At 43.9% G+C, this 12,369-nt stretch overlaps 1 protein-coding gene across 3 annotated transcripts in view; it reads left to right on the forward strand.

The window, feature by feature from the left end:
• The first annotated feature begins 997 nt into the window (after positions 1-997).
• LRFN5 (leucine rich repeat and fibronectin type III domain containing 5) overlaps positions 998-12,369 on the forward strand; it is a 291,016-nt gene continuing 279,644 nt past the window's right edge. For all 3 annotated transcript variants that reach the window (XM_037060676.1, XM_037060677.1, XM_037060675.1), the window contains exon 1: positions 998-3,701. The gene's annotated coding sequence lies outside the window, so the exon portion shown is untranslated. The remainder of the gene's footprint in view (positions 3,702-12,369) is intronic.

Here is a 12,369-nt window from a genome sequence, read left to right on the forward strand (position 1 = left end):
TCCCAACTCTGAGCTTCTTACAACGGAACCTGCTCAATGTCTGTCCCCCTCCTCAACTCCATCCAGGCACTGGGTGGGGGAAGTAAAGTAAAACAAAGAAGAAAAGTTACTTAGTCCAGCCAGGCAAGGTCTTTGGGTTTCTCATTAAGCACCTCTCTATACTTTGGTTCCCAGGGGAACCGCAACCCTTTATCTCCTGATGACTTTAGTCATTCCTATCAGCCTAGCGGAGAAGGGGGAAAGTGGGACAATCCTGAAGAAAAAAGGAGTCACCCCCGCGTCCTAAAGTATTTGGAAGTGCTCTCTCGCGTCTGCCAGTCCGAGCTGGTGCAACTCCGCTGCCCTCCAGTGAAGTCCCAGAGCCGCTAAGTTTCAAGCGCAACGCAGAGCAGATGGAAGCCCTCTCGCTCCAGGTTCCTCCGGGAGCCCCGGACTCAGTTCGCTGCAGGTTCTTACCCTGGACTTAACGGAAAGCACGTTATCATTTCGGCAGACTTAAAGCCACAGGGACATCGCTGGTGGTTGTATTCTCCCCAGGACTGCAGCTTGTCCCTTTGGTTCATTTTTGTTAGGCATCACCGCACAGCCCCCCGGCTGCGCGAATTTGACCCTCCAGATCTCGAACTCGGCTCCACTGAGGGCCCTGGACGCCGGGCCTCCGTTTCCTTGGAGCGAAGAGGTGCGGTGGCAACTGCAGCCCCAGAGCCACGCTTCTTCCGAACGATGCACCCAGGAGGGTTTTGGGGATTCCTGAACCCGGGATTGGACCCGGAGCCCAGCGGGCATAGAGGAGAAACAGCCCAGTGGAAAGAGATATGAGAAGTAGCGCCACTCGGCTCGGGTTTCTTCCCGAAGGAGGCGACTGTGTGTGGCTCCTGCTTACGGGTGGTTGCACGTGTAAACACTTGGGTGAGCTCGTGGGTGTGCAGAACACACCTAAAGCCGGGAGAGCCCTACTGGTAGCAAAATGTGAGGGCGCCCAGTCCAAGGAGACCGCTAGCACGTGGCTTTACCAAGTCGGCAGGGAAGAGGCCTTCATTAGCCAGCTTTCCTCTGGAACCCCCAACTTTCCCGTTCTCTTTGGATTCAGGCTGGTGTCCGGCATTCGGGCGGAATGGGAACCGAAAGGAGTGCTCTCTGGGAACGAAGACCACGCGCGTCGGTTAGTGAAAGGGTTTCTGGCTGCAGCAGAAAGGAAGAGCGAGATTTCTCTCGGGATTCCCAGGAAGCGCTTTTCCGGCTGAAGGGAGTGAGACTAGAATCCTGGAGAGTTGTGGCAGACGCAGAAAAAGCTGACCCCTCCGGGTGGGGCCTTGTGTAGCCATCTCCCCACCCCCCTTCTCTTTTCTGGTTCAGACCTGTTTCCTGTCCCAGTGACCTTAATGGTCAGGCCTGGCCTATGATGGCTATTGGGTTTGCTCTCTGCCCTTAATATACTAAAATGTGGCCAATTGCAGCATTCGTACTGTCTGAAGCTGAACTCTGTTGATTCACACATACAAAGGTTATTTTTTAGCTTCCACTTTCAACTTATTTGTAAGCAAACCTACTATCTGGTATACGACTAAAGGGACATTGGAAGCCAGTTGCAGGTGACTAGGATCTCAAGTCAGCAGCCCTCAATCTCAGATTTTTCCGGCGTGTTATAACTAATGGCTTTTCCCCACCGCCATCAGTGGCTGACTGCCCTGGTGCCAATCCCTTTATACCGTAACCATTGGACAGTGAGAGGTCAGCAAGCACCCCCTTGGAAGAGGCTGGGAACCTCCTGGAAGTTCGCCTTCTTGCTCCAGGTTTTGCGTCTTCTCCCTTCCCCCCTGTCTGCAACGCCCCCGCACCTCCTAGCCAAGGCTTGCGCCGGAGCTGCGCTGGCCCTCTACGAAATGCAGGGGTAAATCGCTCTGAACATCCCCGGGTTCTAGGGGCAAGGATGGTGCGGCTGCCCCGGCGCAGGTCTTGCCTGACTCCCAGTGCCTGGGCCGCGCTGCAGCTCCAGTCACTGTGGTGAGGGCCCGGCCCACGGCCACGCGCCCGCCACCGCCTCCATGCTGCAGCTCAGGGCTCAATTTCTCTGGACTGGGCGGTAGCTGTTACCGGAACTCGCCGAGGCGCAGAGCCAGAGATCCGGACCCACCCCGGCCCGGGCTGCCGCCGGGACTGAGCTGACAGCCCAGTGCCTGAGCCAGGGACTCCCACCGGTGCCGCGTGCATCGGGCGCGGCGCTGTGTGCAGTGGCGGGCAGGGAGGTGGTGAGCGTGTGCGAGCGGCCCGAATCCAGGACTCTGTGTGTGCGTGCGCGCGAGTGTGCATGCGTTGCTCGTGTTTTTCCTTCTTACCTCGAGATGTGAAGGGTTTCGCAACTGGCTATTACCTTAGGATTCCTTACTTTCTGGCGATCTGGGCTTTGAGCACAACCTACCCACATAATCCATTTTGCTCGATTGGTTTATAGCAGGAGAAAAAAGAGTAACTGGACGGGGCCGGGGCAGACAAACGAAATTTTCTGGAAACACACACACACACACGCACGCACGCACACGCGAAAGGAACAATGAAAGACCAGGGAAGATTTCCATAACCTTGCCGCTGGCCTTTCCCTTTACCGGAATAATTCTGGAGATCTCTTCTTCATTTCAAAGTCATCTTGGCATTTTTAAAATAAGCTGCTCTCCAGCAATATGTTTGTGTGTGTGTGCGTGTACGCGCGCACCCATCTGGTGCGTTGGACTGTCTTTTATCCAACTGCCCAGAAGCAAATGCATTAACTCGGCGGTGCCCCTCCGTGCATAGGTTCTCGAAGAGGGCGGAGGACGCTCAAACCCCTATTTCCGGCTGGATTCGGAGCCGCTGCCTGGGTGTAAACCCATGTGTGTGGATCACTTTACCCACAGGCTTGGACAGCGCCAACATTAACCTGCTTTCAGGTACATTACAAGGTCAGCAGAGGGTCCTGAAGCCGTCTTTTTGCTGTGCATCCAGACCTTCCTGTCTTGGCGAGAAGGATATTTACATTTCGGTGCACATCATTTGAGGCCAAAAGTTCAGACCTTCGAGCTTGTGCTGGTTTCTGCACAAACAAGGTAAAAAGGATTGCTTTTAAAACTGCTTAACAAAACTGACTCTTCCTCAGCCTTTTCTCGGTGGCTCTCTCCTCCCCATTGAAATGTCACCAGCTCTTTGAATTACTTGAATTTGGGTTGGAGGAGAACTTGAAAGAAACGTGATCTACCGGCTATGCCAGACCACTTCGTTTGCTGCCTGTGGTCCGGTGGGCATCCCAGCGGATCCTGAGAAGGACCAGTCCCTTCCTTGTTGCCCCCTCCCCGTGTTGTGCTGGATGTGCGTGTGCAAGTGTGAATGTGAATGCAAGTGCGCGCGCGCCTTGGTGCGAGTGTGTGTGTGTGCTTGAGTGTGCGCGTGCGGCCGCCCTGTCTCTGCCCGTTCCCCGGGCGCAGAAACGCGGGTTTCATGGGGCGATCTCCACGGATTCCCCACCCAGCGCGACCTGCAGGAAGCGGCGGCAGTGGCAGAAGCCGCCTCTCGGACTCCCTAGGATGCAGGTGCTGAGCTATGGCCAAGGGCAGCGAAGTGAGGAGCCAGACCCGCTTAAGACTGTGAGAGCCACCTGGAGCCACCTTGCCGGGATTGTACCTGCGGGCAGAAAGTCCTCCTACGACCGTCTTTTCCTTCAGAGGCACCAGGTAACAAGCAAACGAGTACCGCCTCACCCAGTTTCATGATCTTGTTTCTAGTGTCTTATCTGCATTGCAGGCTACTTTACTTATTAATGTTTTGAAAATCATTAAGAGCTGAGTATCCAAGGGCGTTCTGTGATGTTGCAATATAATTCTAGTAGGTGGAATATAAATATATACCTGAGCACTTAATCTAGCAGTGAAAGCTAAGGGAATATGGATACGCTCCACCCTAACTGATGCTTTTGGAAAGTGAGGTATGTTGAACCTATCTAAAGATGCCAGAGATTAAAATCCCCTATTTCCTTCAGGTTATGGTTGTCACGGACCATTTGGTGTCCAACCCTCCCCAGATTGTGGAGTGCAAGAGGGTGTTCGGTTTCCACCCGTCCTTTCAGGCAAGGATCATTTTGGACCTTTCCTTACCTCTGGTGCCAGGTTGTTTTCTTTTCCTTATTGTAGCTGAGCTTGCCAGATTCTTTAGTAGTTGTAAATTGCACATCTGGAGACTTCAATCCCAAATGGAGTTTTTTTTTGAACTTGCTTTGCATGGAAGGGAATTCATTGTCATGGGTGTGTGTGTGTGTGTGTGTGTGTGTGTGTGTGTGTGTTGAGGTATGGGTTTAACTGTGAGGGTTTGCTTTTATGTAGCTAAATAGATCCACTAAAGAAGTATTTGTATATCTAGAGGAGCCAGGCTAAAACCATAACCAACACCCAAGCATCCTCCACAACTGTGAAACAACACAGTTGTTTCTCAGTTGTGGAGAGGGGCTTGTGTGCAGTTTTTTTAAAAATAATATGTATTTTTGAAAATTCTTGATCTACGAGGAGGGGGTGGATTTGTGACTGCCAAATTAACATATTCGGTCTCACGTTAAAATGGAGATTCCCATGGCAGGCTGAGGCAGAACAAATTTTGTGAACTTCCAAAGCCCCTCACAGTCACACCTTATTTCTCATTTCTTTTTCCAATCACCTCTATGTCCCCTACAGAAAAATTCACTCCCTTCTGGAGGGCATTAGGATTAACAAGAGAGAGCACTTCCAAAGTGGTCTCATCAATGTTTTATTCCATAGTGAAGGTGGTCTGAATAATTCAGCTGAGGAGTGCTCGCTTGTCTCCCGCCATCCAGAGCCGCCTGATGGCTGCACCCAGGGGAGGGTTTGGCCAGGCCCAGCACAGGGTGCCTTGCTCTTAAGATACTGGCTGGAACTGCTCCCAGGTTTTCTCTCTGCTGAATCTGCTTAGCGAAGTGTAAGGGTGCTGCCTGCTATTTCTCCTCTCGCTGTGTTTCGGTAGATAGCAGTATGATGGCATTTTCAAACTGCAAGCTGGCCACTATCTTGCTGCTCTCCTTGGTGTGCCTGACTCCTCTGGAGTCTGATTTCGGCTGCTACTGCAGCCCTCGCAGGCTGGTGGTGCTACAAGGCCACGTTTGCAGCGGGCTTGGGGGCTGGGCTTCTCCACTGCAGCTGCCAGGCCCTCGTTGACACTTTGTTGGGGCGGGGCTGGCGGAGCTCAGCGGGCCCCCTGGCAGACCACAGGCGCGTCGTGGCTGAGGTGGCCCCCTGGTTATCAGGGAAAGGAGGTAAAGGGAGATGCGTGGAAGTCAGTAATGTTCTGGGCCTGCAGCTTCCCCCGACACTTACAAATAAATATTCAAGAACATAAAAGAAAAGCTTGCTGCCCAAAGCCCTTGATATTCAAATAGTGTAGGATTTCTCAGGATTCAAAACCTGAAAATATGTGCGCCTTTCCTAGATTTCCATCTGTCCCTTTCTTCTTTCCTCTTGCTCTCCTGGGTTCAGTCAGCTCATTTATACTTCGCCTTTACTCTCAGTTGGAAGACCAGTGAAAAGACAACCACACCACCTCCTTTACCCCATGCCCCGTAAACATGAAGAAGATAGGGCTACTCCAAAGACAGATTTGCACTGTAACTTCAAACTCTAGGGAGAACCAAAAAACGGATATACAGGGTAACTAAGCTTTAACAGAAAACCAGGTCCCCACTCTACCTTCTGAAGCTTCAAAAAGAAAGGGGTACTACTGACTGCCCGGAATTAAAATAGCCGTGGATTAGGAAAAAACTAGGTGAGAATTTTTTATTTTTTTCTCTTTTAGTGAATTTACTGATGTTTCTCCTGTCACTCAGAAAATCGTAGACAAAAAAATCTGATCTGTGCATTGTAAAAATCTGGCAAGGACACATCTTTGTCCCCCAAATTTCTCCGGATAATTATCACAACAAAAACTATATCATGGGTAATATTTGCTAACAAATAGGGCATACCTGTTTAAAGGGTGCCCGAGAAACAAGGAGTGCTGGTGGAGAATATAAGTAGTTGGGAAAATAATGTTTTCTCTATCTCCCTCCTCATTTCACTTCCTTTTCTCTTTTCTTTCTTTTTTGGCCTTTTCTCAGTGACGATTCAGTGTTTTGCAGTTTAAGTCTTGTCCTGCTACCCCCATCTTCAGGGGGTTAGGTGAAATGCCCTCACCAAAAAGATCTGCGAGAATTGAGTTTCACGTATAGAAGTTCTTTCAACAAATGGCCGTTTCTGCCCTTGTTCTTCTCCCTCGTATGGAGACACAGAAGTGTGCAAACCAGTTTGTAACTGGGTCCACAGTGTTTGTCAAGCATTGTACTCAGAGGTGGTCTAGCTCATTAATGGGTTAAAACTGTCAGGTATTGACAGGAAATTTCCTAGCAAAATCTTCCTTCCTCGTGAGCCCTCTTATGTCACGATTAAGAGGGACAGAATAATAACGCCAGGACACCCATAGGAACAGATGTGAGCATATATGCAGGTGAAAAGAAGTTGTCACGGGACTCCTATCCCTAGACCATTTCTCAGTCATTTTCCCCCTTTCTTTTTCCAGAAAGGAATGACCTTGAGCAACACTCGTCTGCAGTTTTTTGTGCTTCAGAAACATCTTTTCCTCCCTCAATCATGTGATGTATACATATATGAACACACACCCCCCTCATTTATGAAACATGAGATTGCTGTGCTTGTGTGTTTTGTGGGGGGGGTTATCAAGCTGTACCTGACAGATACCAGCCAGAGGTGATTTTCTTTCCTTTTTCTCAAGAGGGGATAGCAACAGCTGTGATTACTTGAGGGAAAATTGCCCCACCCTTCCTTACCCCCTCTTCTGTTAATTTTGTCTCCTCTTGTCATTAAATGTAGTCTTAGTGTGGAAGCAGTACCTTGTTAGGGCACTGTTGTTTAAATGGCCATCATATGTTATATCTGCCCTTTATCTTTTCATTAATGACCATTAGTTCCCTTGGCTCATTTAAACCAGTGTTCTGTTTCCTCCTGCTGCTGGAAGCACTTTTGGCTTCTTAGTTTTGCTGAGTTTACTAGCTGGTGAAATTAGAATCTTGCTTTCTGCTGATACTGTTGCTGTGTTGTTATGTGATTGGGGTGAGATATGTGCAGATACCTAACAATGTCCCTGCTTCTACATGAAACTACTCCATAGTAGCCCATAACTACTCTGCTATTTCAAGTTATATTTATAATAAATAGATATTTGTCATAAGCTTTTTGGGCCAATTTTGGAGTTAGAGGAAAAAGGCTACTTGAAACTTTCCAAATGCTTAAAAGGTGAATCTATCAACTAATTTCAGTGATTTCTATTTCCTGTTTATCCAGAAATATAATATATATGGGCATTACTTTCAGAGTTTTGTGTTTAATGTAATCTGTTCGAACTTTTGAGTTTCACTGAAGAATAAAGATATACATTTAAGCTTTTAAATAGATGTTATTGTGACCTCATGGAATATATGACTAACAGAGAATTTTGCTAAATCATTCCTTTGACACATGTGCGTAGCTTTGCCTTGTTCAGTAAATCTGGAGAGTAAGACTATGCATTATGTTTCTACAGCCCACATTTTTATTCCTGTGGCATCCTTTAATCACTGAGGACTATTTAAAGGCTAAGGCAGGATAATTTGTCCATTACATGGTGTGTTCATGGTGAAATTAAGAAATATTATGTTTATAAGTATTGAAGCTCTTCTGGTTAGAGGTGAACCATTTTTATTATATTCCATCGACATAAATTGTATGTAATTATAAAAACCTAAATTTTATGTAAGTATAAAAAATAAAAAACATAAGAATTTAATTCAGAGATAGGATAGTTAATGCTATATTTAAGCTTTTATATCAGTTTTCTGAGAGACACTATTCTGATTGATAGAGTGCTATTTACTGAACTATGACATAATTTAATATTAATAATTAAGGTAGTTAACCTGTAGTAGAATATTACACTGGAGTTTCATGGTTACATATATGCACTATCATTTTACTGATACCAAGTAACCCATATGAACAGGCTTCATTATTCAAATTACAAACTATTTTTGTAAGATTTCTCATAAATTGTTTTTGACTCTAAAGTTACAAACTTGGTCACATTGGGAGGAAAATGCCATTCGAGTAATTTGAGTCTTCCTTGAAAAGTATATTTCTAATAGAAAAAATCCATTTAATCCTAAATCTCACGTCTTCTTTTCTTTGTGGCAGCATCCATGTAGTTCATTGCTTTAAAAAAACCTTCCAATGAAATATATTGAAATTGGTGTTCTTAGAATCATGGTGAAGAACAGTTGTAGAATTGCCATTGAATAATGGATCTATTTTAGATTTTATAAGAAAAAGGCTCTAAAAGAAATACAATAATAAAATACAGAAAGTTATAGAATGTTTCCCCCAACTCTGGGAACAATTTCTTAATTTGCAGTAAAAGAATGAAAGAAACCACTAATTAGATCAATATATACACTCAATTAGAAGCAGTATATTTTACCAGGGATAGAAGCCAGAACTGCATGGTTTAAGTTACCACACACACATTTTCACTCTGCCTTGACTGTTTCTTTTGAGGAAATGATAAAGAGCCCTAAAGGACACACTCCAGTTGCTCCTTGGATTCCATTCTCCATGTTGGCTTCTCATTTCCTGTCTTAAAGGAGGTTTTTCATGAATCTCAGTAGTGTAACTTCCAAAGTTACAGGATGTTTGCCTTAACAGTGATTTCCTAGTGAAAACATGTCAACTCTGTCACCACAAGAACTAACTTTCTTTATTTTTTTAGAAGTACAGGCTGCAGTATATTACTCAGTAATTAATTATTTCTATCATTTTCTCCACGGTGTAAAAAAATAGGTTGTGAAATGATGTATGTGCACTCGTTTTTATCACTGCTAAGGCATTTGCATAGCAACATCAAAATGTGTGCAGTTTATGTGGCAACACTGGACACAGCACTGAGTGGCCTGGATGCTTCGTTCCACATGGACAGAGGTTGTCATGCCACTGATATTTACAGATACTTCAGTTCGAAATGCCTCATGTAGTAGAAATGTGCCTACCTAGACTTGGAAAATTTGGGGTGATTTATAGGAATTATGGAGGGCACTTGCCACATATTGATTGTTCTAATGACAGGAACTTTAACAACATATAAGGAGACATTGGATTCTGACCTGGAGGAATTTATTTTCTTAGTGACATGAAAGATATAAACAAATGCATGAGCTTGAAAGTAACTGATACATTTAATTCTATGTTGATATTTTGTTGTTTTTGGTAGGAGAGAAAGAAGAAAAGAGGAAATCGCAATTGTGTGTTTTGGAGGATGATGTGTGCGGTGGTTAGAAGCTCAAACTTGGGAATTTCACAGACTTGTGTCTCAGGGCTGTAGAACCTTGAGCAAGTCTAATGAACTCTCTGAGACTTAGTGTTTTCACCTCAAAAATGAAGCTAATAGTAGAAGAAACTTAGCTACCATCATTATCATCATCATCATCGTCTCAGCATTAGCTATCAGGAACGTAAAGGGAGAAACTAGAGAATCTAGTAAATGGATGACTTAAAGGTCTATCCTTGGAGGGATATAGACTCTCAGAGTTCCGAGGAATGCTAAAGCCAGATCTGAGGTCACGTTGTCCAGTAGCTTTAGACACGAAGCGGAAGGTGTAAAGCTGGAAACCTGACTAGGTTTAAGGAGTTGTAGGCTCTATAACCTCTGGTACACTGGAGAGAGCAAGACTTACCCAAGACAGTATATTTTAAATTCATTTTAATCCTTGTTGGGTATGGTACTGTGAGACGTTGGTGTTATTCTGATATATATTCACTTTAAATTTTTCTCTAAAGCATTCCTGACAACTGGTCATCCAGACAAAGCTTTAGTTACCTTCAGTGATTCTAAAATCACTCCACCTAGAACAGAATATTCCATTTTTGAGTAGGTATATTGTAAAGTTTCTTTTTGGTGTTGAACCTAAAATCTGGCATCCTGTGGCTTATAATTAATTTCAATATGGAAAGAGGGGCACACAATAAGTCTAATCTCCAGTGTTATATCTCAGATATTTAAACTGAGTTACTTGAGATCACCAGCCAATAATTGCTCTGCCTTTGATTAACATAACTCTGGATCCAAAGTGGTCATGATTTCAAACCCTTATTATCTTTTACATGCAATCAATTTTAGCTATATTGTCTTCATCTATACTCTCTTCTAGATGGACTTCAGGTTTTTGCCTCACTTTTCACTGAGGTGTGGTGCCCGTTCCAACAAACTTCATGGGATGACTAGTGTAGAGGTGAGCGGGGTCATTATTTCCTTGTTTTCGCCACAGAGGAAGCAGGTACATGCTGTAACTCTCCATCTGCAGTCATGTCAATATTACCACTTAATCAATTACTATTTACTGTCCAAGACTGGACAAGACCTTGGAGTCCTTAACATGCCTCTGGGATGCTACAACTCATCAACCCAAGCTTGGTGACAAGATTAAGGATATTTTCCATTCTGAGTCTAAACACTAGTAAAGTTATTGTGTAAATCAAAAATAATTTTAGACTATAATAGGGAATAAAAGGCATTTATTTGGTTAAAAAGGGCATACAGCCCAGGAGACACAGATTCAGGTAACAACCTAAATTAGGGAGGTCATCTTTTATAGCAGAAATTCCTGCCCAGGTTCTCAATTAGTTTCATTGTATGTAAATGAAGTTTCTCAAATGTGCAGTTTTGATCGGACAGGGAAGGTTTCAGTCTGTTGGTATAAAAACAAAATGAGTGTTTTCCTGCAATGGTCGACTCAAACATTGTAAACAAGTGAGGCATATTGCAGGAAGCTGAGAGTTCAGTCTGAGGTTCTTCCTGGTATATGGGTGGAACCCCTGCCAGCAAATCACTGCTAGACTCTTATTATTCATAAAACTTGGGCTTTTGGTTGACCATGGAGAGTCCATCTTAACAGATAAATTCTTCTTGGGATTCACATCAAATGAATCTCCTTGAAGTTCCTATCTGTGGCTACTTTCTCAGTATTTACAGCATGATTTGCTCATATGATGAAATTACTTAAATCTTTTCTACTCAATATTAAAAGAAAACTAACATAAATTGTAATAATGTTCCTAAGAAATATGAAAATGAAATAGAACAAGGTAAGATTAGTGGATTTTACCTCATCCTAAGGTGATGGGGTGGCTGCCTCATGGGCTCTCTGATCTAGATAATAATGACTCAGGCCTTTTCTTTGATTCCTTTAATAAACATTTATTCAGAATTTAATGCATGCTGAGATTCTGCTCACCATTTTTCCTTTGAGGCACAAATGCCAAAAGGCTTAGATGCCACTCTGAGGAAGCCGCAGCTATGAACAGGTATTCTTTCAGAAGGGCAACCGTAGGCCTCGGTCAGGCTTGATAACATTCTCACATCTTTGCCTTTTAATTTACTCTTAAGGCTAGATGTTACTTAGTTTCTGTTATGTCCTGCACTTTTGAATAAAATTGACAATAACACTCTTAGCAGCTTCTCCAGCCTCCATATGAGATTGCCTCGTTACTCACAAGGGGGAAGATAATTTGAACACAGAAGGAAATGACAATAAAACTCCCTTTATAGGGTATACTTGCAGACTGAGTTTTTTAGTTATCAACATTCTTCATAATCCTGACTATTATTCTTTTTAGTCATTATGTTTAAAAGGTTGTTTTTTTAATTTTACTTTTAATATAAGTGCTACATTACTAAAATTGACACGCTAATTCTAAACATAGTTATTCTTTTAGTGACTTCAGGTCTTTATTGTACGTTAGTGATTACAAAATGCTCCCAGGAACCAGCCCGTGACATGTGTAAGACAGTTTGTACTGAAACCAAATTTCCCCCCACTTTTTTTCCCCATCTATCTTCTATGTATGAGTTTTCTTTGATTTATCCTTGTTCTGTCTTACTTAATTTTTTTTAGTGGGCCTGTTTTCCTTTTTAACTCACTAATGGGAACTTATTAACAAAATAACAAGATCGTTAGATAGCTTGTGAAAGTAAGAGCCTGAGGATGAATGAAGTTCTATGATCCCTTCCACTGAGGAAAAAGCATGGGAGTTTTCCACCACGTACTTTATGGGGAAAGCACTGGAGATGCTGATAAGCGTTAACTGAATGATATAGAGTAGATGAGGGTCAGCAGCAGCAGGATCTTCTTCATTTCCTGAAAATGCATCCTGTGCTGGGCAGGCCCTGATGGTTTTCACTTCCTCTAATCCATGGAATAACTGTATAGCTCAGGCACGCTTATCAATATTTTTAGAGGAACAAGTTGGTGCCGAGGGCAGTTAA

This window comes from Sturnira hondurensis, unplaced genomic scaffold (assembly GCF_014824575.4).
Source record: "Sturnira hondurensis isolate 20B ecotype Veracruz unplaced genomic scaffold, ASM1482457v3 Scaffold0012346, whole genome shotgun sequence".
Classification (NCBI taxonomy): Eukaryota; Metazoa; Chordata; class Mammalia; order Chiroptera; family Phyllostomidae; genus Sturnira; species Sturnira hondurensis.